Below are 21,421 nucleotides of genomic sequence, written 5' to 3' on the forward strand. Positions count from 1 at the left end.
TGCTCAATTGGTCCTAATGGGCCCAAAGTGTGCCAAGAAAATATCTCCCACAACATTACACCACCATTAGCCTGAACCGTTGATTCAAGGCAGGATGGATCCATGCTTTCATGTTGTTGACGCAAAATTCTGACTACCATCCGAATGTCGCAGCAGAAATCGAGACTCATCAGACCAGGCAACATTTTACAATCTTCTATTGTCAGATTTTGGTGAGCCTATGCAAATTTTAGCCTCGGTTTCCTGTTCTTAGCTTACAGCAGTGACACCCGGTGTGGTCTTCTGCTGCTGTAGCTTATCCGCCTCAAGGTTGCATACCTCTGTTGTAGCGAGTGGTTATTTTAGTTATGGTTGCCTTTCTATCAGCTCGAACCAGTCTGGCCATTCTCCTTTTACCTCTGGCATCAACAAGGCGTTTGCGTCCACAGAACTGCCGCTCGCTAGATATTTTCCTATTTCAGACCATTCTCTGTAAACCCTAGATGGTTGTATGTGAAAATCCCAGTAGATTAGCAGTTTCTGAAATACTCAGACCAGCCTGTCTGGCACCAACAACCATGCCACGATCAAAGTCACTTAAATCACCTTTCTTCCGAATTCTAATGCTCGGTTTGAACTGCAGCAGATCGTCTTGAACATTACAACATGCATAAATGCATTGAGTTGCTGCAATGTCTTCAATTGGCTAATTAGAAATTTGTGTTAATGAGCAGTTGGACAGGTGTACCTAATAAAGAGTATATATATATATATATATATATATATATATATATATATATATATATATATATATATATATATATATATATATATATATATAACAGCTAATGTAATGTCATTTTAGAAAAAAAAATGAACACACGCACATGTTAAGCTATTTTTATGAGGACTTCCCATAGACGTGCTGATTTTTACACTGTATGCACTCCATATTCCATCCCCCTACCCCAACCCTGATCCTAAACCAGCGCTTACAGGAAAAACTCTGCATTTTCAAAATATTCATTCAGTGTAATTTGAGCTATTTTCCTCATAAGAATCCAAAAAATGTGCCCAAAGAGTCTAAATTTGCTACGCTATATTGTGGAGAAATCTGCAATGTGAGAAAGGCACACACACAAATATCATATCAGACATAATACTGCTACTTAATAAAAAATCCAAGCCTTACATAATATGAATCATCACACATTACAATCTACATTCATGCTTCTGTGCTTGCTGAGGGTGAACTCCCCACCATCCTTCGCAGAGCGTCCAGGAATGTGTGTTTAGTATGGGCAGGAATGAGCTCATAAAATGTGTAGTCATTGTCTAATAGCTTCACTCCCAGACAAACAATCAGAGACACAGACAGACACACACACACACACACACACACACACACACACACACAAACACACACACACACACATCCAGCAGTCTGATCACCATTGAGACGTCCTGCGGGCCTTGGCTTTTGCTTATGGACAGGCTTCAAATAAAGATCACATGACCTGAGGGAATTGTGATTAACTCGCATTGCATCTGCACACACGCAACACCGCTTTTATATTCCAACTAAAATCATATTTTTTTCAGGATGTTCATTACTTTGAAGGCAGTCATAAAAAATATGATTTCTGCCCCCCACACACATTTTCTAATAGTTTCTGCACCCCTGCTGACAAAAGCAGATAATTAGAAGATTTTACAGCAGAAATGCTCTATATTGTCAGTGAGGTGTGACTAAATGACATTTCTGTGAGCGCTCTGGAAGCTGTTCTGCACACTAAAGCCAAATTGTTTTTTTATATAATGAGGAACGCATCACAGGTTGAATATGAGAAAAAGCCTCGATTCAGGATATCAAAGCACATAACGCTCTCCCAAAGCCTTCATCTAAAACAATCCACTTTGAAAAGCAAAGAATATGACTTCTAGGGGTAATTAAATCAAGTCTTTAAATGATTTGAGCATTTGAATGGCATCAAATGGCATAAATTAAATGCTCTAAATGAAAGGTGCTCGCTTTTTGCAGGTGAATTAGGAGTTTTATTTAGAATAAAATCTCACCGGTGGCGTCACAAGGTGGAGTGGGTAGCACAATCGCCACACAGCAAGAAGGTCAACGGTTCGAGCCTCGGCTGGGTCAGTTGGCATTTCTGTGTGGAGTTTGCATGTTCTCTCCGTGTTCATGTAGGTTTCCTGCTCTGGTTTCCCCCAAAAGTCTGAAATGTAAGTGAATTGGGTAAGCTAAATTGTCCATAGTGTATGTGTGTGAATGAGAGTGTAGCCGGTTTCGGGCTTATTAACAGGGTCAAACTTGATTCTGTACTGTATTCTATTCTGTATTCTGAATAAGAATCAATAAAACTGTTAATCACTAGATAGGCTGCATCCTTTCAGACACTGAGAGAATAGAGCTTATGCAACCATGAGAGAAAGACAACTTTTTTTTGTAAATCTATAATAAGAGACTTCAAAACAAATTTAGGAACATTTAAAACAGCTTAATCGGAGCATTTTAGCATTACACCTACATGTTCCCATCAGTGACGACTTATTGGCAGCTTCGCCTACTAGGGTCACGAAGAAGTAAATCAGCAAGTAGGATGGAGGCAAGCGTATAAAACTCCCACTTTATACTTGAAAATGACCGACAGCATTTGAGGTCAGATGTCTGACCTGTAAAGACGAATCAAATCCGTCTGAATGAGAAGCACCATTAGATGCCATTTCTAGGACGGCGGCACAAAAAATGACATTGCATTGGTTATTTCTTCTGGAAAATAGTAGGAGAGAGTTTGAAAAACACATCATGGCTGGAACGATTTAAGGTCAGATAGGAGGCATTTTCACCACTGCTGACCGACCGCTGAACAAAACTTTTTTAAAAAGGTAGCATAACACTGCAATATACATACAGTTTATAGACAAAATATACAGATTTTATATACAACCCCAAATCAGAAAAGGTTGAGACAGTACAGAACACGAAAATAAAAATAAAAAAATCCAAATTTACTTTGACTTGTGTTCCATTGCAGAAAATACAAACACAAAATAGATCATGTTTTGTCAGGTCAACTTTATTTCATTAGTAAATATAGATCCTTTCCTGTCATTCAGAACTGTAACACAGTCTGAAACAGGAGCAGTTTGGGTTTGTAATCAGGTAAATTGGTTAAATAATGATGTGACTTGAAGCAGGAGATGACAACAGGTAATTGTTTGATTTATGTATGATTTGAGCAGCAAATCCAAGAAAGGTCTAGTGCAGGGGTCTCAAACTCGCGGCCCGCGGGCCATTTGAGGCCCTCAGTGCAATATTTTGTGGCCCGCGCCGACCGCTATACACTGACAGAATCAGCGGAGCGGGGAGAGAGAGCGCTCCCCGCTCCGCTGATTCTATCCGTACACAGCGGTCACTGGCATTCCCCGCCGTGTAAACAAAGGGGCGGGGATGCCGGTGACGTCACCACGCACCCCGCCCCTTTGTTAGACGCTGTGACGGGCGGGAAGTTTTAGGAGGGAACTTGCGCCGGCCAGAACCAAGGTAAGCTGTTCCCGCCCCTGCCTGCCACTTAGCTACCTATCTGCAGCCTGCCACCTACCTAGCTACAGCCTGCATCTTATATATATTATAGGTACATACAGACTGGTACAGACTGATGTGACTGGAGTGGGGTGGGCGTGTTTTATTTATACATATATGCGACTTTTTTTTAGGTGAGGGCAGGCACGTGCACACATAGGGCTCAACCTGTGCAGTGCACATGCCATTTTTAGTCTTGGATAGAAAGTGCGCTTCCAAAATGATCAAAAGTGCCCCCACGACGCGGCACACCTTCGGTCCCGCGCTTCAGTAGGCGCGCGACAACACAGCTCTTGAGTACGCGCGCGACAACACAGCTGATCAGTACGCGCGCGATAACACTGCTCTTCAGTACGCGCGCATCCACTCAGCTGATCTGCACCAAGGATTGGCCAGTTTGCCAAAAAATACATGAGAAAAATATTAAAATGTTAAAAAAAACAATGCTCCTCAAAAAAAGATAGGAAGACATTTGGATATTTCACCTTCAATAGTGCATAACACAAATAAAAGGTTCAAGTATTGGAGGAATTTCTGTGCATAAAGGACAAGGGCGCAAGCCTACTGAACTACTGTGATCTCCGATCCCTCAGGTGGCACCGCATCAAGAAGCATCATTCATCACCACATGGGCTCAGGACTACTTTGGCAAACCTTTTATAGGCACCGCAATACGTAGTTAAATCCATGAATGTCAGTTAAAACTATACTCTGCCAAAAGGAAGCCCTATGTTAACAGTGTCCAGAAATAATGTTACATTGTCATTAAGCAAGATCACACTTTATTTTGATGGTCCATTTGTTGAATTTAAGCTTCATTGCATCTACATGCTAACCAATTTTCATTAGATTACTAGTAGACTGTTAGGTTGGGGTTAGGATTAGTGTAAATTGATAGTAGTGTAGTACAAAGTTTCTTATAGTCAGTTAAATGTCTGTTGAAAGACCAGTATCAACAGATATTAAGTGGACAGTCTACTAATACTCAAATGGACCATCAAAATAAAGTGTTACCTTAAGTAATAACATTTACACTTACGAAAAAATTTAACAACACTTCTTCTGACTTCGCTTCTTCATATTTATATAGAAATAAGTCATTAAACTACATTTGATCTCATTTTAATAGACTGAAAACATTTAACTGACAAACGAGTAAAACCTATTGGTTGAAGGACAGTGAAGTATAAAGATAATGAATAAATTCTTGTAATGTCAACAAATGATACTTGTTCAAAGTATGCCTGATTTGCTACACTGAATGACATTGCAGTGGGTGTCTTTAGCAAAAAATGTTAATGTTTGACAGTCATTCTTTTTCACTTCTAATATTCACAAGGAAAAAATACACTTATTATGCGTAAAAACCTATTTAAGAACTTAGAATACTACAACTGTCACCTTTTACACAACATAGAGGTGGATTTCAACATAAAATAATCATTATGTGAGCGTAAATAAATCTTTTTTTATCTGATGATGTATAGAAAAAATAATGAAATACACTGCAGACAAAAAGCTAATTAATTCATTACTTGCTAATGTTATATGATCCCACTTCATCAAACAATCATTTTGTGCCCCTTTAACCCTCCTTATACCTATATATATTTTACCATTTTCTAAGAGCAAACTTTTCCGTTTTTCTGCTTTTTTTCCACCGAAAATGGGAATTATTTCACACTTGAGTGCAACCCGCTGTGTGTTCCTCTTCTTTTTTTACTTTTCTATTAAAGATGAGAATTCAACTTTAATAGCACTTCCATTTGTTCAAAATTGCCTCATTTCAACTGTTTGCGCCTGTTGACTTTCAAGCAGATGGACAGACTTCCTCATGCCTCTGTGTGAAATCATCAAAATCATAACGGAGAGCATAATGAAAACCGATACGATTGTCCGGCAGACAATGACAACAGCAGAAAAAAGAGAGAGAGAGACGGAGAGAAAATATCTAAATTATATATCAACATTTCCTGTTAAAGGTAATAAACTGAAAAATGTTAACTATTAGTTTCAATCATCTATAGTGCCATTCCTGCCTAAAACAGTGGTGCATGCAGATACTAGAGCAGCTCTGTCACGTAATTCATGCAGGGAGTATGTGGGACCAAATTATTTTATCTACATATACACAGGCTTATTACCAGTTATATATACGGTAACAGTTTGATGCATGCAGTGCCATTCTTTCCTAAAAATGGAGTGCGTGTAGATTTTGGCAGAGCAGCTCTGCCATGTAATGCATGCACCAAGTAACATAAATGTGTAACACAGTGGGACCAAATCATTTTATCTGTATGATGATACATCCATTTGAGCAAAGCTGGAGGCAACAACAGACTAAACAGAGGCTTACAACCACAAAATGAACTGTAAACTATTGTTATGCATCAAGATTGTTTTACCTTATTTATGGATTCAGCAAAAGTACTTGATTCATATTAAATACGATTTAAAGTTACTCAGATTCAAAGAGGACAAAAAGGTCAATGTTAAAAAATGAAAAACACAGATCAGACCTGGTGATAGCTTACAAGAATGAACTTATTTATGTTATTTTTCATATAATAAAGTCTAAGCAGATTTTTATTTTTTTTTTTGCATTATTATATACACTCACCGGACACTTTATTAGGTATACCTTACTAGTACTGGGTTGGACCCCTTTTGCCTTCAGAACTGCCTTAATCCTTCATGGCAAATATTCAGCAAGGTACTGGAAATGTTCCTTATAGATTTTGGTCCATATTAACATGATAGCATCACGCAGTTGCTGCAGATTTGTCGGCTGCACATTCATGATGCGAATCTCCTGTTCCACCACATCCCAAAGGTGCTCTATTGGATTGAGTTCTGGTGACTGTGGAGGCCATTTGAGTACAGTGAACTCATTGTTGTGTTCAAGGCACCAGTCTGATATGATTCACACTTTATTACATGGCATGTTATACTGCTGGAAGTAACCATAAGAAGATGGGTACACTGTGGTCATAAAGGGATGGACATGATCAGCAACAATACTCTGGTAGGCTGTGCCATTGACACGATGCTCAATTGGTACTTTAAGGGCCCAAAGTGTGCAAAGAAAATATAATAACACTAAAGGAGTGATGGTTGTGCGTGTACATCCGGGTAGATCAGCAGTTTCTGAAATACTCAGACCAGCTCGTCTGGCACCAACAATTATGTCACATTCAAAGTCACTTAAATCACTTTTCTACCCCATTCTGATGCTCGGTTTGAACTGCAGCAGATCGTCTTGACCATGTCTACATGCTAAATGCATTGAGTTGCTGCCATGTGATTGGCTGATTAGAAATTTTGCGTTAACGAGCAGTTGGACAGATGTACCTAATAAAGTGTCCGGTAAGTATATTATAATTATTAGTTTAGGACAAGTCGAGGTTCAGAAGCAGAAATAAATTTGATGCATTTTTATAATTCTTTTAGGCAGCATCAGATTCCAAAAACATATTTGCCACCCAAAAGAAATACTGTTGCATGAATTTATGCTTAAATGGCACAGCATGAAATATTGCAGCTTTAATGCGTGTCAATTGGCACATTTTTTCAGGAGTGTAACTATTTTTGTACTGAGTATAAAATAGATTTATGCAAGGAAATGGTTGCGAAATATTTACAGTTTAATAAAAGCACACCTTTTTGCTAAGATTTATGCTGTTTGCATTAACACAGCCAAAAATGATTGTGCAAAATAAAATAAAAAGTCAAAAATATCCAAAAGGATGCACAAGAGTTATTGCAAAATCAGGACACTCAAACAGTCTTGTTCCACAGTAATATAACAGTTCTGAAGCCAACAAGACCATTAAGATTTTAATTACATAAGCCGTTAATGCTGTCAAGTCTACACAGTTTGCATCAAAATAGTATAACAATTTGCAAAGCACACAAATATAAAAATCCAACTTCTACATGCACACCCAGACCTCAAATCAACAAACAAGCATCACCACACAACAAATAACCACCAGTGTTGACAAAAACAATAACAGCATTATAAATGCGTCTGCAAACCGAAAAAAAAAAATCCTATTACAGAAACCACATCATTTATTCATGCTGAAATGAACGCTGGGAGCTCAAATTCGTCAGATCAGCAGCACTGCCTGATATGAAACTGTTTGTTTAGATGTATCTGTTAGATTATTTGGGTTTATCAGGTAAAAATGTACCCATTTTTATAGCATAGGCTAAACAAACAGCAGCAAATTCTGATTTCAAAACTTGTTCTCAATTATCTTACAAATTATCAATTCAGAAATTTAAAAGTATATATATTTACATGTGAATTCAATCTTCGGTTTGTGGCTGAAAATCTTATTTCTTGATCTTTCACTTCAGCTGTTCTGCTGATGACACTAGATAAGCTGTTCTTTTTTATATATAACGCACTTACAGCAGATGAATTGTGAAACACACAATCAAATATCAGCCTGGCTCTTTCGGTCACCAGATTCTGGGTCTTTGTGGCTCTGATATGACGCAGGTTTCGCCCTGCTGCCACTGACTTTAAGACCCTAAATTCATCCTGCGGATTTATTTCTCGCCCTCCACACCACGAGACGTGAGCCTTATCTCTCCCACACCTGTCCAGCACACATCAGGAGCCAAAGCTGCGCACCTTGAACAATTACACCCTGTTGTCCAAAGCCAAATCCCAGAGCCAACAAGATCAGCTTATTTCTCCCCGTCTCCCTAATTAATTTCATCCCACCGGTCAGAAATCCCTCCATCTGGAAAGATTTGTCTGCAGGTGTGTATGTGTGTGCGTACTAGAATGAAGTCTGGCATCCTTTGTTTTTAGTCCACACCCAAATCCGCTTCAAAAAGCGCCACTTTACCCTTCAGGGGAATGTGTTTGTATGTTTGCGTCAGATTGTGATAAACATAAAACATCAGACATGGTTTAAAAGTCTTCAGACTATATATCTGGAGCTCAAAATCTTAACATAAACTTAAAAGCTTGTCCAACAGGTGAATAAACGTCATGTATATGGCTAGAATCATGCACTCATTGACTAAATACTCCAATCATGTTGTTACAAAAAGCCAAAAGTATCTGGCTTATAGCTTAGCGTACAAACGACAGCTTTTTTAGGATCTTCAGTAGCTATGTTCAGCATAACTTCAACTTTTTATTCAGTGGGTGGACTCATTCTGTTTGTAACACTGTAAGCTATAAAACCGTGCTGCTTTTTACTACCAATATGTTGTTTTTTGTGTGTAAGTTACAATGTATATGATGTTAACATTAGATATACCTAACAATTTATGATGTAAACAAAAGAATAGTTATCTATATTTTAATATTATTGTGTCTTTGGGCTAAATGTGCTCTATTGGATATTGTTCAGGGGACTCCTACCTTTTAAAAATAACCGGGATTTAAAGGTTCAAGACTGCCTGGAGTACTTTTTTTTGTTTTATCAATTTGTGTGTGTTGAGCATCAGTTAAGACAACGTTAGCACCCGTCAGCTTTAATTGTGGGGAAAACTGGATAATTTTGAGATTTTGTCAGCTAATTTCATCTTCTGGGAGTAAAATAATTTTTGGGGTGGGATCAAGATCGGTGACATGATGTAAATCTGCTAGTTTTTCATTATTGTTTATAGCGGAGTTTTCTTATCCTATGAGAAGACCCTGCTTCTTAATTATTCATTATTCATGAGAGCAAATGCTTTCCGAAGGCAAAGCAGACCGGCCAAGCTGTGAGACCCAATGACTGGGTGAGACCGCGTCTAATGCAGGGGTTGTATGTGCTTGTTTACATGATCCACAGGTTTGTTGTATGTTTTTCCCGCAATACTGTCAGGGCCGATACAGAAAAGCGGTTGGTTTGCAGCAAGCATTTTTGTCAAGAGACCAGTATGAGAATTACAGAATGGTGAACTTTGTCTTTTATCAGTTGAGTTTGTTACCATTCAGACACATCACTCTGTGCTGCTGTGTTCACCCATGTTTAAAATCCTTCAGATTACCGGCAGGGTTAATGGTGGAAATAGACAGGGCAAGAGACCTGCTGCACTACTATCCACTGTGCCTACATTCAGATGTGTAGATTCAGGAGGAGAGAAGTCCTCCTCATTTATAGTGTTTATATAAACATGATTATCTTTATAATGATATAACAATTTGTGGATATGTGTATATGAAATTACGAATAACAAATGTAGCAGGGCATTAAATTACTGTTTATTTGTCTGCATTTTATCATTCTAAACTATAAAATCATGCATATCCTCATGGTTTGTGTGTCATTTTGTGAGCTAACTGACAACATTTGTTTGCTCCCCTTTTTTTCCCCTGCTCTGCTGGCCACGCCCACTCTTGTGATGCATTTGTGATTTGTTATTACCATGATGCAATATTGGCCCTTTTCCACTGAGTGGTAAGGTACAGTGTGGTTCAGTGTGCTTTTCCACTGTCAAAAGGTACCTAAAAGCCTCATCGTACCACTTTATGGGTACCCTTTGAAAAAGGGTACCTAGCATGGCAAAAGGTACCAAAAGGTGGAGCTAGACACGCAGCTGAACGCCATTGGTTAACAGAGAAACATCACTCATGCATACACAAGCAGGAGAATGAAAACAAAGAAACCGCCAATTTTAAATACACAGCCGAGACATCACATTGTAATACTAAATGCATATAATAACGAGCTATGGATGACCCAAGCTCAAACAAACCTTTTTGTTGTCTTGATATACAGCCACAAAGCCAAAAAGAACAAAACCTGCAGTGTCCTGTTTTTGTTTTACAAAGCCGTTCTCCAGGGAAATTGTTTGCTGTACGTGTGTCTATTTTTGATATATTGAACTTCTTGAGCTGTGTATAATAACGTGCTCGTGATTATTGAAGCGCTTCTGACATCCGTTTGTCATGACTGTCAGTGACCACCTGAGGGCGCTGTAGTTCAACAGACACTGAGTATGAACTACAGCGCCCAAAAACTACAAGTCCATACATACCACGCACATTACACCCGGTCCACGTACACTGATCCGCCATCACAGCTGTGTCTGTTTACCGTTGATTTCCTGGACTATTTGTACAACCATTCCACCTCTGTTTGTGACTTCGTCGTTTGTCTATCTTGTCATCAGTATCTAGTAAGTCTTGAATATCGAGTTTGTTGTTGCCTTAGTCTTGTTCCTGATCCTGTTTCTGTCATAGTTTCTTATTTTGCTGTTTATTTGTTACTTTGTTATTTTTGAACACCGGACACCTTGTTTTTCTGTTTGCTGCACAATTGTAAATAAACCTGCACTTGGATCCACACCCTTTTGTTCCCGTTTTTGTTCCTGTTTTGATCACGCTAACAAGACAGAACGACGAAGTAACAAACAGAGGTGGAATGGTTGTATAAATAGTCCAGGAAATCAACGGTAAACAGACACAGCTGTGATGGCGGATCAGTGTATGGACTTGTAGTTTTTATGCGCTGTAGTTCATACTCAGTGTCTGTTGAACTACAACGCCCTCAGGTGGTCACGGACAGTCATGACACCATTCCTTTCAGAAATGGACAAACGCAAGAGTGAAGTGCAAAAAAAAACTAAGGAGAACTCCAAAAAAAACAAAGGAGTGAATGATTCTATCACCAACCTAAAACATGAACAAACCTCCATGTTTAACTATTATCATCCCCTTTTAGACTATTATGAACTCAGAATGAAGCAAATACTTTTTAACAGAGCTTACATGTGCTGCTGAAGATTAAAGACACAGATGAGAGGTTTGCTCTTACTGTGAACTATATGTTGCGTGTTGTGTTTGAAACCAAATAAGGACTAAATGTATGCTGTGTGTAGTTTTTCTGTAAGTGGTAACATATCGGAGACTGTAAGGGTCTGGAGTGTTCATATATGTTGCACTTATTTATTTATTTTATATCATTGCGGACGTTACAGTAGGCTTTATTTACATTGATCTGTTATTGATATGCAGTTATAATCAAATCATGTTCATAGAAAGGTTAGTAATGAATATTTATACAAAAGTGTTTATGTTTGTAAAGCATCTGTTTTGTGAGAAGTGCTTCCCGTATGATATGTGAGTGACCCTTACAGCTTTACTTTGTTATATACAGCATCATGGTGCTGGTTAACAGGTTACAAAAATTAAGGATTTTTTATTTTTATTTTGTGTCCTTCAGAACTGCCTTAATTCTTCACTGGTGTGCTGAAAACAGAGATTGTGGTCCACATTGACATGAGAGTTGCTGCAGATTTTTCACCTTTATGGAGTGAATCTCCCATTAGACCACTGGACTGGTTTGGAACTAGATCTGCCATGTTTAAGAAACCAATTTGAGATGATTTGAGCTTTGTGACATAGCGTGTTATCACTGGATGGATGCACTGTGCTCATAAAAGAATGGACATGGTCAACAAAATGCTCAATTGGTACTAAAAATCTCAAAATGGGCCAAGAATATCTCACCACTGCATGACCAGCAGTCTGAACCACTGATATAAAGCAGGATGGATCCAAGATTTGTTGTTGTTTACAACAAATTTTGAAAATGCATTGAAAATAGAGGTACAAAAGTGGTACCTTTTGGGTCTAAAAAGGTATATATTGTTACATTGAAGGTGTAAATCAGTGGCTGTACATATTAATAACTACAACCTTTTGAAAAGACAGCTTTTGAAGTTACCTCTAATACATCCAATTACTTTGAACTTGGACTGGGAGATATGGCAAAAATGCTATCGTAATAATTATTTTGCATATTGACATAACATAACAACATACATGTATTGATATAAGCTGTTAATGCGTACAAGATTAAAAAGAGTACCCCAACAATGACTGAAGCCACACAAAAATTAAAGGGTCCATTAAATGGCATAACATATTTTTGGGCAATAAATTTCCGGTGGCCGAACATTCAGTGCATCTCTAATATCAACACACTTTTCAATGTCCACTGTTGCTCATTTTTGCTGTGTCATTGGCTCCAATATCATTATAGAGTAAAGTGCAGGGCTTATCATTGTTATAATTAATATTATTGATATTAAGTTTATCGCAATTCGATATAATATCATTTAACAGCCCAGCCCTACTTTGAATAACTATTGGAGGAAAAGCAGAAAAATCTGACTTACTGAATCAGGCAATCTTTTTTCCAGTCTTCTATCACTTTCCCAAACCTTTTCGTTTACTGTTCCTCACAAGTGGAAAAATCTCCCCAATCCCATTCAGACTTCAGAATCCCTGGCAAAGCTCAAAAGGCACCTAAACACATTAAATGTGAGTAAATAGTGAGTTTTTGGGGTGAATTATGCTTTTAAAGAAAGTTAATTAAAACATAAATAATCAAGTAAATGAAATGTAAAGGTAAAGGTATTGCCCACTGCTTCTTTAACTCATCTGCTTTAAGTATTAATGTTCATCCAGAAATTCAATCCAATTCAATTCATGCTTATTTCTATAGCGCTTTTACAATGTAGATTGTGTCAAAGCAGCTTAACATGCAGATATGCTTCCCTACAGACTTTAGTATTTTGGGTTACAATGGGCTCTATTTTGACGGTCCATGCACAGAGCGCAAAACGCAGGGCGCAAACGCTTTCAGGGCATGTCAGGACGCGTTTTTGCTAATTTAAGGACGGGAAATCTGCCTTGCGCTGCGGCGCATGTTCTAAAAGGGTTGAGTTTATTTTCTTAATGACTTATAGGTGTGTTTTGAGAATAAACCAATTGGAGTCTCATCTCCCATTCCCTTTAAGAGTCAGCTGCGTCGCGCCAAGAGTGGAAAAAATAAGCATTTCACAAGCAAACAGTTAACAGTGTTTTAACAGAAAACTGTTAAACAGAGCATCTACTGCGTGAGAATGAGAGATATGGATCACTTTCACATTCGCTCTTGGATAGGGAAACCTTTACGCACAGACATCAATTAGTCTATAAATAAATACCTTTGTTTGTTAAGCGCAAATATTAGTTTCAAAACTATTTCTAAATTCAGTTCTAATTTCCAGCAAACGAATAAATGAATAATAATAGCAAAATGTGCTCAAAAACCTGAGTTATATCCTAAAACACTGTGCCCCATATGGTCTAAAACCTGACAGGTGGGCAAATCTAAGCTTGTTTTTAATAAAACAAATATAAATATGGATATAATAAATAATACTGCTAATAATAATAACATTATACAAAAGCAAATTGTTATGAATGAACTGAAAAAGCCTCCCGAGAGGAAGAAGACATAAAAGCAGTGGTTTTTCATATTTATGTAGGCTAGAAAATAATATGTTTTGTAATATTTTAATCCTTTATATTCTATATCTATTCCTATTATATCCTATGTATATCCTTAATATTTACATTTTTCATATGTAAAGATATTTGCCTGTTGCTCTCTTGTGCGTATTAAGCAGTGCGTAAGCGAGGCGCAACTCTGCGCCGGAGTTTAGACCGGGTTAGTTTTGGTCTAATGAAAAATCTATTATAGATTCTCAAAATAGCAACGCGCCAGCCGTGCGCCTCAGAACGCCTTCCTTTTTAGACCAGAACGCCTATGGGCGCACATATGAGCGCTAATGCATTAGCTATTTAAACAGCGTAGCGCAACGCCTCAAAACGACTCCTGCGCCAAGCTGAAACTACCAAAAGACTACTGCGCCACGCCTTGCGCCACACTGCGCCGGGTGTATGATAGGGCCCAATGTCCTTTCTATCAGCTTGAACCGGTCTATTCATCTCTAGCCTTTGATATACACAAGACATTTCTCATTGGATATTTTGACTGTTTCTGCCCATTCTAAGTAAACTCTAGAGATGATTGTGTGTGTGAAAATCCCTGTGGATCAGTTGATTCTGACATACTCAGACCAGCCTGACAGGCACTAACAACCATGCCATTTTTCATAGTCACATAAATCACTTTCTTCCCCACTTTTGATGCTCGGTTTCAGCGTCATTCGCATCATCTTGTCTAAATCTTTCCACATGACTGGTTTATGTCCTTGTTAACAACCAGTTGAAAGGGTGTACCTTTTGTATCCACATCTACAGTTTATAACAAGGCATGTTTTATACATTTAAGGCAAAACTTTCAAATGAAATCCTGAAAAATGTTGGATTTGTGTTCAGAACATAATGATCGCTGAATCACTTCAAAGTGGAAACGCTGCTATTTCTGGCAGGTAAAACTGTGACCAGTTTCGACCCTCTGTGTCTGAGGAATCAGTGAGATATGTCTAATTGGCTAGAATCGCTTCTGTTTTCCCAGAACTGTCGGTTTAAAAAAATAAAAACTGACATCTTTAAGTGGTCACCAATAAAGTGAGCATAAAACTTCAAAGGCTGCCATTACATTTTATGGATGAATTACTGAAATGAAAGGAGACAAAAGCGTAAATCAGGCATTTTTATGCTGTGACCTCATAAATTTCCTTCATTGAACTGCTTCCCATTCAGAAGCAGAATTAATTCTGCTCTCACATTCACAATGACTGACAGGTTATCAGCTTAACAAAGGCGATTCACTTTACTTGTTAAAAACGCTCTTTTCCCTGTTTCACTCTGTATTCATAACCACTGCATTTTCATCAAGTATAACTTTTTAATTTGGCTTGCGACCATTTCTTTAATAGCAAACAACACATGGCTGACAGTAATTGCCATACATGGAGCAAAAACTCTTCTTGAATGCATCAATACAAAAACAAATGAGACTCCAACACTCTAAAAAGTTGCAATTCTAATTAAAGTTTAGTTAAGAGAGAGTAATAGCAAAAACTACAACTCACGAATAATTTTGGTAAGTTCATGCTTAGAAGGCATAAGAGAATATTTTGGAGTGATTAAATTGGCTTTTCAAATGACTGATTTTAGTTTATGAAACTCAAACATTAAGCTTTCTGCATTCTGCTTTTGAATTGATGATAGTATTTGACACGTCTAAAGGCTATTACTGAGTTTCATCAGATGCACTGACACATAACGGTTTTTAGCATGAACTTCTCTATTATAACTTTAACAGCCTTTTAACCAAGCTATAGTGAATCTCTGTATTAAAAAATTAATCTTCAGAATGATTCGGTCAAACTGGTTTGCCAACACACTTTGAAATCACTTTGTGAGTAAGTCTGTGATGCGAGTGACAATTAATCAATTAACAATCTCAACAAAGATCTTACTTTGGAATTTCATTATTTATTATACTGTCGGGAATCAATTTTCAAATGGAGTGTATAGGCAATGTGGTTTGCGTGTGTCTCTTCTCTTCCTACAGACTCTGAGATACTGATTTCCAAAGGACATGCAAAATTTACCTTCATCAGAGAACATAACCTTGTAGCACTCAGCAGCAGTTCAGTCTTTAATTCCTGACACAAGGAACACAACAGCTGAAACCCATTTCTTGCATAAATCTGTGCGAAGTGGTTTTTGAAGCACTGACTCCAGCTGCAGTCCACTCTTTGTGAATCTCCCCCACATTTTTTAATGGGTTTTGTTTCACAATTCTCTCCCTATTGCTTGTACACTTTTTTTCTACCACATCTTTTCCTTCCCTTCGCCTCTCTGATAATGTGCTTGGACACAGAACTCTGTGAACCTTTTGTGTCTTGCCCTCCCTCCTTGTGCAAGGTGTCAGTGGTCGTATTTTGGACAACTGTCAAATCAGCCGTCTACCCTATGATTGTGTAGCCTACAGAACTAAACTAAGAGACCATGTAAGGGTCTTTGGAGGTGTTTTGAGTTGATTAGAGCATGTCTTTAAAGAGCCCATATTATGGGTTTTTGAAAATTCCCCTCCATGTAGTGTGTAACCCAGCTCTAAGTGAAGTAAAGTACCCAGCTAAGGCTTAAATCTGTAAGAGTACAGTGTTTAAAACGGTTGATTCATCTATAAAAAAAGAGTCGACTCATAGTGCTTCAAACGAGTCGCCTTGATACCGAGTCATTAGGTGTTTCGCCATGACATACGAACGAAACCAAGTTATTCACGTGCACGCGCAAACCCGGGAGATTTCAAACCTGAGGCCCCGCCCTTTGACGCAGTAACGCAGACACACACACACACACCCACAAACACATGCACACAAACATGCCGGTCGATTGCAGTCACACTGCAGATGGATATTATCGAGCCTCTACCCAAAGATAAAACCTCAGCATTATAGCCAAGCAGTTGGAAACTACTGGAAACTTCTGCAAACTACATGCTACAAAGAATACATCATCGGCGTTTGTTAAAGGAGGATCAGTAAAGAGTAAGTTAACTTACTGATGGACGTCAGGATGGGTTTCTTTCTCCATTTCTCAAGTGTAAGTACGTGCGATTAAAGTTGTTGCCTCGTTAACTCTAGCTTGCAAATGTATTTAGTTGTAATTTGTTACTTGTAACCGCGTGTACTGTATCAGGCTAACTGGCGATATTCTCTTATCACGTGCAAAGTCACGCGACGCGTGCTGCTTTGTTTACGGAGCTCCGTGGATGAGGGTAGTGTGTGTGTGCGTGCGCTGTCGTCCGGAGGTATGTGTGTGTGTTTGTGTGTATGCGCACGCGTGTTGTCGCCCGGAGGTCTGTGTGTGTTTTTGTGTTTGTGTGCGCGGACGATGGCAATGTGTGTGTGTGTGTGTGTGTGCTTGTGTCTGTGAAAAGAGCAGAGTGAGACAAGCTTGGATATCTCCTCGACAGTTTTTGGAGTTTTTGCTTAATAAAATAGTTAATCGACTGAATTTTTTGATTTCGGTTTGGGAACAAATGAATCACTGGACGATTCATACGGGAGTCGCTGGGATAATTAGGTAAAAATAAATGCAGATTATGAGACCATGAAAGTGTTTTTTGACCTTGCGTGCATATTAGACTGTTGTTGGAGACCCTTACAACCAAGATATGACCCTATTTCATGTATAATATGGGCTCTTTAATACTGAACCATTTCACAGTATTCTATTTTTCTGAGGTTCCTAGGAATTTGGGGGTTTCATTAGTTGTCACCAAAATCATCAAAATTAAAGAAATAAACACTTGAAAAACATCAGTCTGTGTATAATGGTGTTCTGGATGTGTACATAAAACAAGTTTCACTTCTTGATTAGCGAAACAAATCAACCTTTTTCCATGCTTCAGGACCAGCAAAACCTGAAAATAAATTGGGCAGAGAGAAAGGAGCTGGATAGCTGAGGAGAGACTGAAGAGCGTCGGGCTTTTGCTGTGGATGCACCAAAATTGTGGAATGAGTTGCCATTGTATATTAGACAAGCCTCTTCTATTACTGTTTTAAATCTCTTCTTAAAACTCACATGTTCAATTTGGCTTTTATGTTGACATTTTACGTTTATTTATTTGTACTTTAAAGTTTGTTTTACTCCTTGTTGTCAGCATTTTGTTCAATTGTGTTGTTTTAAAGTGTTTATAAATAAATTGAATTGAATTGAATATATATCTGTAAATATATCTCAGCTGGAAACAAACTGTTGTGAGTATACTACAAAATATATATTTTCTACATTTTCTAAAGATTGGAGTATATACTGAAGTATGTGTTGGAAAAAAAACAAGGTAATAATTTTGAAATATGAACAAAAAAATATATAAATAAAACATCGTTAACTAAACCTAGAAGCTTAATTCATTCCAACTTGTTGCCAATATTATATATCTGGCCTTTTATATGAACTTGATGTTTTATTATATAAAAATTTTAAATAAACAAATAAAAATTAATAAAATCTCTACACTTAAAACAAAAGAAAATGATAAAACTTGAATAAAAATGAAAATTAAAGACAAAACTAATTCAAACTATTAATAAGAATACAATATTCTCTCAATGATACTAAAATAACAAAAAATAAATAAATAAATAAATAAAAATACTTTACTACACATACTACTTCAGGTTGTTAAAATGGCATGTTTAATCCAATGTTTCTACATCAATTATATCCACTGTTACTAGTTTTGTGTGTTCATTTTTAACAAAACAAAAAAAAAAGCGGTGTTAAAAAGCAGCACAAGGACTTCTGGGAAACCTTTTGAACAACGACTCAAACAAATCAGCTGTTTGCAAATCAGAAACTCACATCCCAGAATCCCAGCGTTACATCTCCACATCTATCACGGCACCAGGACTGATAAATCAACTTGTGTGGGACTTCCTTTACTCGACTTTAAATCAAACTACAAGCAAAAGTTTCCTCCAAGAACAAGGAAGAAAAGATCTATCACGTCCTAATAAATGTGAAGAAGCGCCACCGTCTGATTTTCCCAGCTCAGAACAAACAGTACCCTTTTTAAAATAATATAAAACAGAGGTGTTGAATGATAACAAAGATTGTGCCGATAGCGTCTAGCTTATGGGCGTGCAATTTCGGGCTCACGCTCTGATTTTCTCAAGCATCCGCTCATTCTTGCAGGAGCTGCTTTTAACAAATCACTATGACAGGAAGCCTCCTGACTACCAATTGAAACATGATGAATTCAGTCAGCCGGGCACTGATATTTGCTCAGCGCCTGTGACTGAGCGACTGGATGAAGAATCTCAACAGTTACAACTCGCGAGTCCGTGTTTTTGTCCTCTTAAATGAATAATTCCAAGTCCACTTCAACATCGAAACTCCAGTGATGCATGGATACAGCAATGCCAGAACAGAGAAGAGCCATTCGTCAGTGCAAAATGTTTTTCTCTGTAATCTCCCAGGAGTATTTAAAGAGATATTCACCCAAAAATGAAACTCAGTCATCATTTACTCACCCACGAGTGTTTCCAATCTAGGCTTCTGACAGTATCAGATTTTGTTGTTGTGATTATTTCACGGTATATGGTATTATCAAGATATTTACTGAAAAGTAAATTGACTATAGCAAAGCATTTCCCCTTTGTTTACACTTTTTTTTGGGAGGTTCGGGGAAGTTCTCGGTATCTAAAATTACTGATTTTATAGCATCTGTTTTTCAAAATTTGCAGCAATACTTGCGATACATCTCACCAAGCTTTTTTTTTGTTTGTTTTTAAAGGATGTCTAACAGATGTCAAATAGACGTTGAAACAGTCATCTTGGCCAAAACAAGGCTAAATTTGGGCTATCAGTGAAAATCTAATAGACATCCAAGATTAGGCCAAAACTGGTTCTGATTTATGGTTTCACTTTAATGTGTATTTGTATTGTGCAGTGAATGATGTGCATCCCGTGCTGCAAAAGTTACATGCTTTCAGTCATTTTCATGTGGAATTGAGCTTTGCAGAGCAACAAATGTGTACAACTGGATAGGGGCGGTATATGATGCAATAATCATCATCTCGATCAATGTTTTCTTATAATCGTTAGAAGGCAAAATTGAAATCAAAATGAATTGCACAGCCCTAATAGCAAGACAACAAAACTTGTCATAAAACTGTCATGAACATGATTATCATTAAGCCATTATAAATGTCATAAATTTTATAACAACTTCATTGATGTTTTTGTTGATTTTTATTTTTTTTTTACCTCAACAGTGGTACATGCTGAATTTGTCATTAAAATGTCATTAAATATTAATGGCACTCGTACAAATTATTTGACAGAGTAATGACACATTTTAATGACAAATACAGTGTGTTTCACTGAAAAATTGATCAGAAATATATTCATGATGCCCTTATAAATATAAATGTTTTATGAACACCCCTTACCGAAACCTGAATCTGCCTGTGAAACACTTTTGCCACTTTTACTATAATCAATACTGCCTATAATGTAAAAATAAAATAATAGTCAAGAAAGCTATTATGCACTGTAAATTCTCAAAAGGCTGAAGCAGTGTTATATAAGTATGAACACGTGTTTTATGAGTCTGGTCCACTGTGATATAAAAGTCTAAAAGATTTCCCCCTACGGAAATGTCTGAGTGGCGTTCATGCCGAGATCAAGATCTTTCATGAAACATTTAAAAATAACACCCAAAACTCCCTTCCTGCCCGAGAAATGGGATTTCACACTTTAAATAGGATTTGACACTTTCGGATACAAATGTTACTCGAGTCACTTTCTAGTCTGGTACCTGAGAAACACTACAGGGCATCGGCCAGTAAATTCAGACATGAATCAAATACTCTTTTTTTTATGTCCTTTCATCATCCTGCTTCGTTTAATGTGGATGTCAAACTTTGAGCTGCCGCACAGTGCCTGTATTTGCTGGGGAAATCACAAAATGCAAGGTAAAAAACACCTTTCACGCTTCAAATAAATGAAAACTAGGCCTGTAAAATTAACTATTCTATAAATAATGAAGTGAAAAAGACTGTTTTCAAAATATGAAGTTGTTTTTAAATAAATAATATAAAATACACAAAGTCAAAAATCTTCACAAATATAAAAAGTTTGATTAAATAAATAAATAAATAAATACATACATAAATACATCCATGCATAAAGTATTTACTATTAAACAAATTGCTGGAAAAAATGTATTGAAAAAAAATCCAAAAAATAAAGGTTTAATAAATAAATAACTAATTAAATAAATAAATACTTACCATTAAACAAATTGCAGGAAAAAATGTTGAAAAAGAAAGAGAAAATAAAAGTTCAACAAACAGACAAATAAAAAAATTAAGAATAGATAAAAAAATAAATAAATAAATAAATTATTTACCATTAAATAAATTGCAGGAAAAAAAATATATTGAAAAACAATCCAGAAAATAGAGGTTTAATAAATAAATTAATAAAATATTTACCATTAAACAAATTGCATAAAAATATAGTGAAAAAAAAATCCAAAAAATAAAGGTTTAATAAAAAAATAATTAATTAATTAAATAAATACTTACTATTAAACAAATTGCTGGAAAAAATTATTTGAA

General features: G+C 37.1%; 1 protein-coding gene across 1 annotated transcript in view; it reads right to left on the reverse strand.

Annotated features, from left to right (window-relative positions):
• Positions 1-21,421, reverse strand: part of LOC100330501 (RALY RNA binding protein like) — a 490,398-nt gene that overhangs the window by 368,491 nt on the left and 100,486 nt on the right. Inside the window, exon 6 of the mRNA XM_073940982.1 lies at positions 12,716-12,845. The gene's annotated coding sequence lies outside the window, so the exon portion shown is untranslated. The remainder of the gene's footprint in view (positions 1-12,715; positions 12,846-21,421) is intronic.

Source organism: Danio rerio, chromosome 24 (assembly GCF_049306965.1).
Source record: "Danio rerio strain Tuebingen ecotype United States chromosome 24, GRCz12tu, whole genome shotgun sequence".
Classification (NCBI taxonomy): Eukaryota; Metazoa; Chordata; class Actinopteri; order Cypriniformes; family Danionidae; genus Danio; species Danio rerio.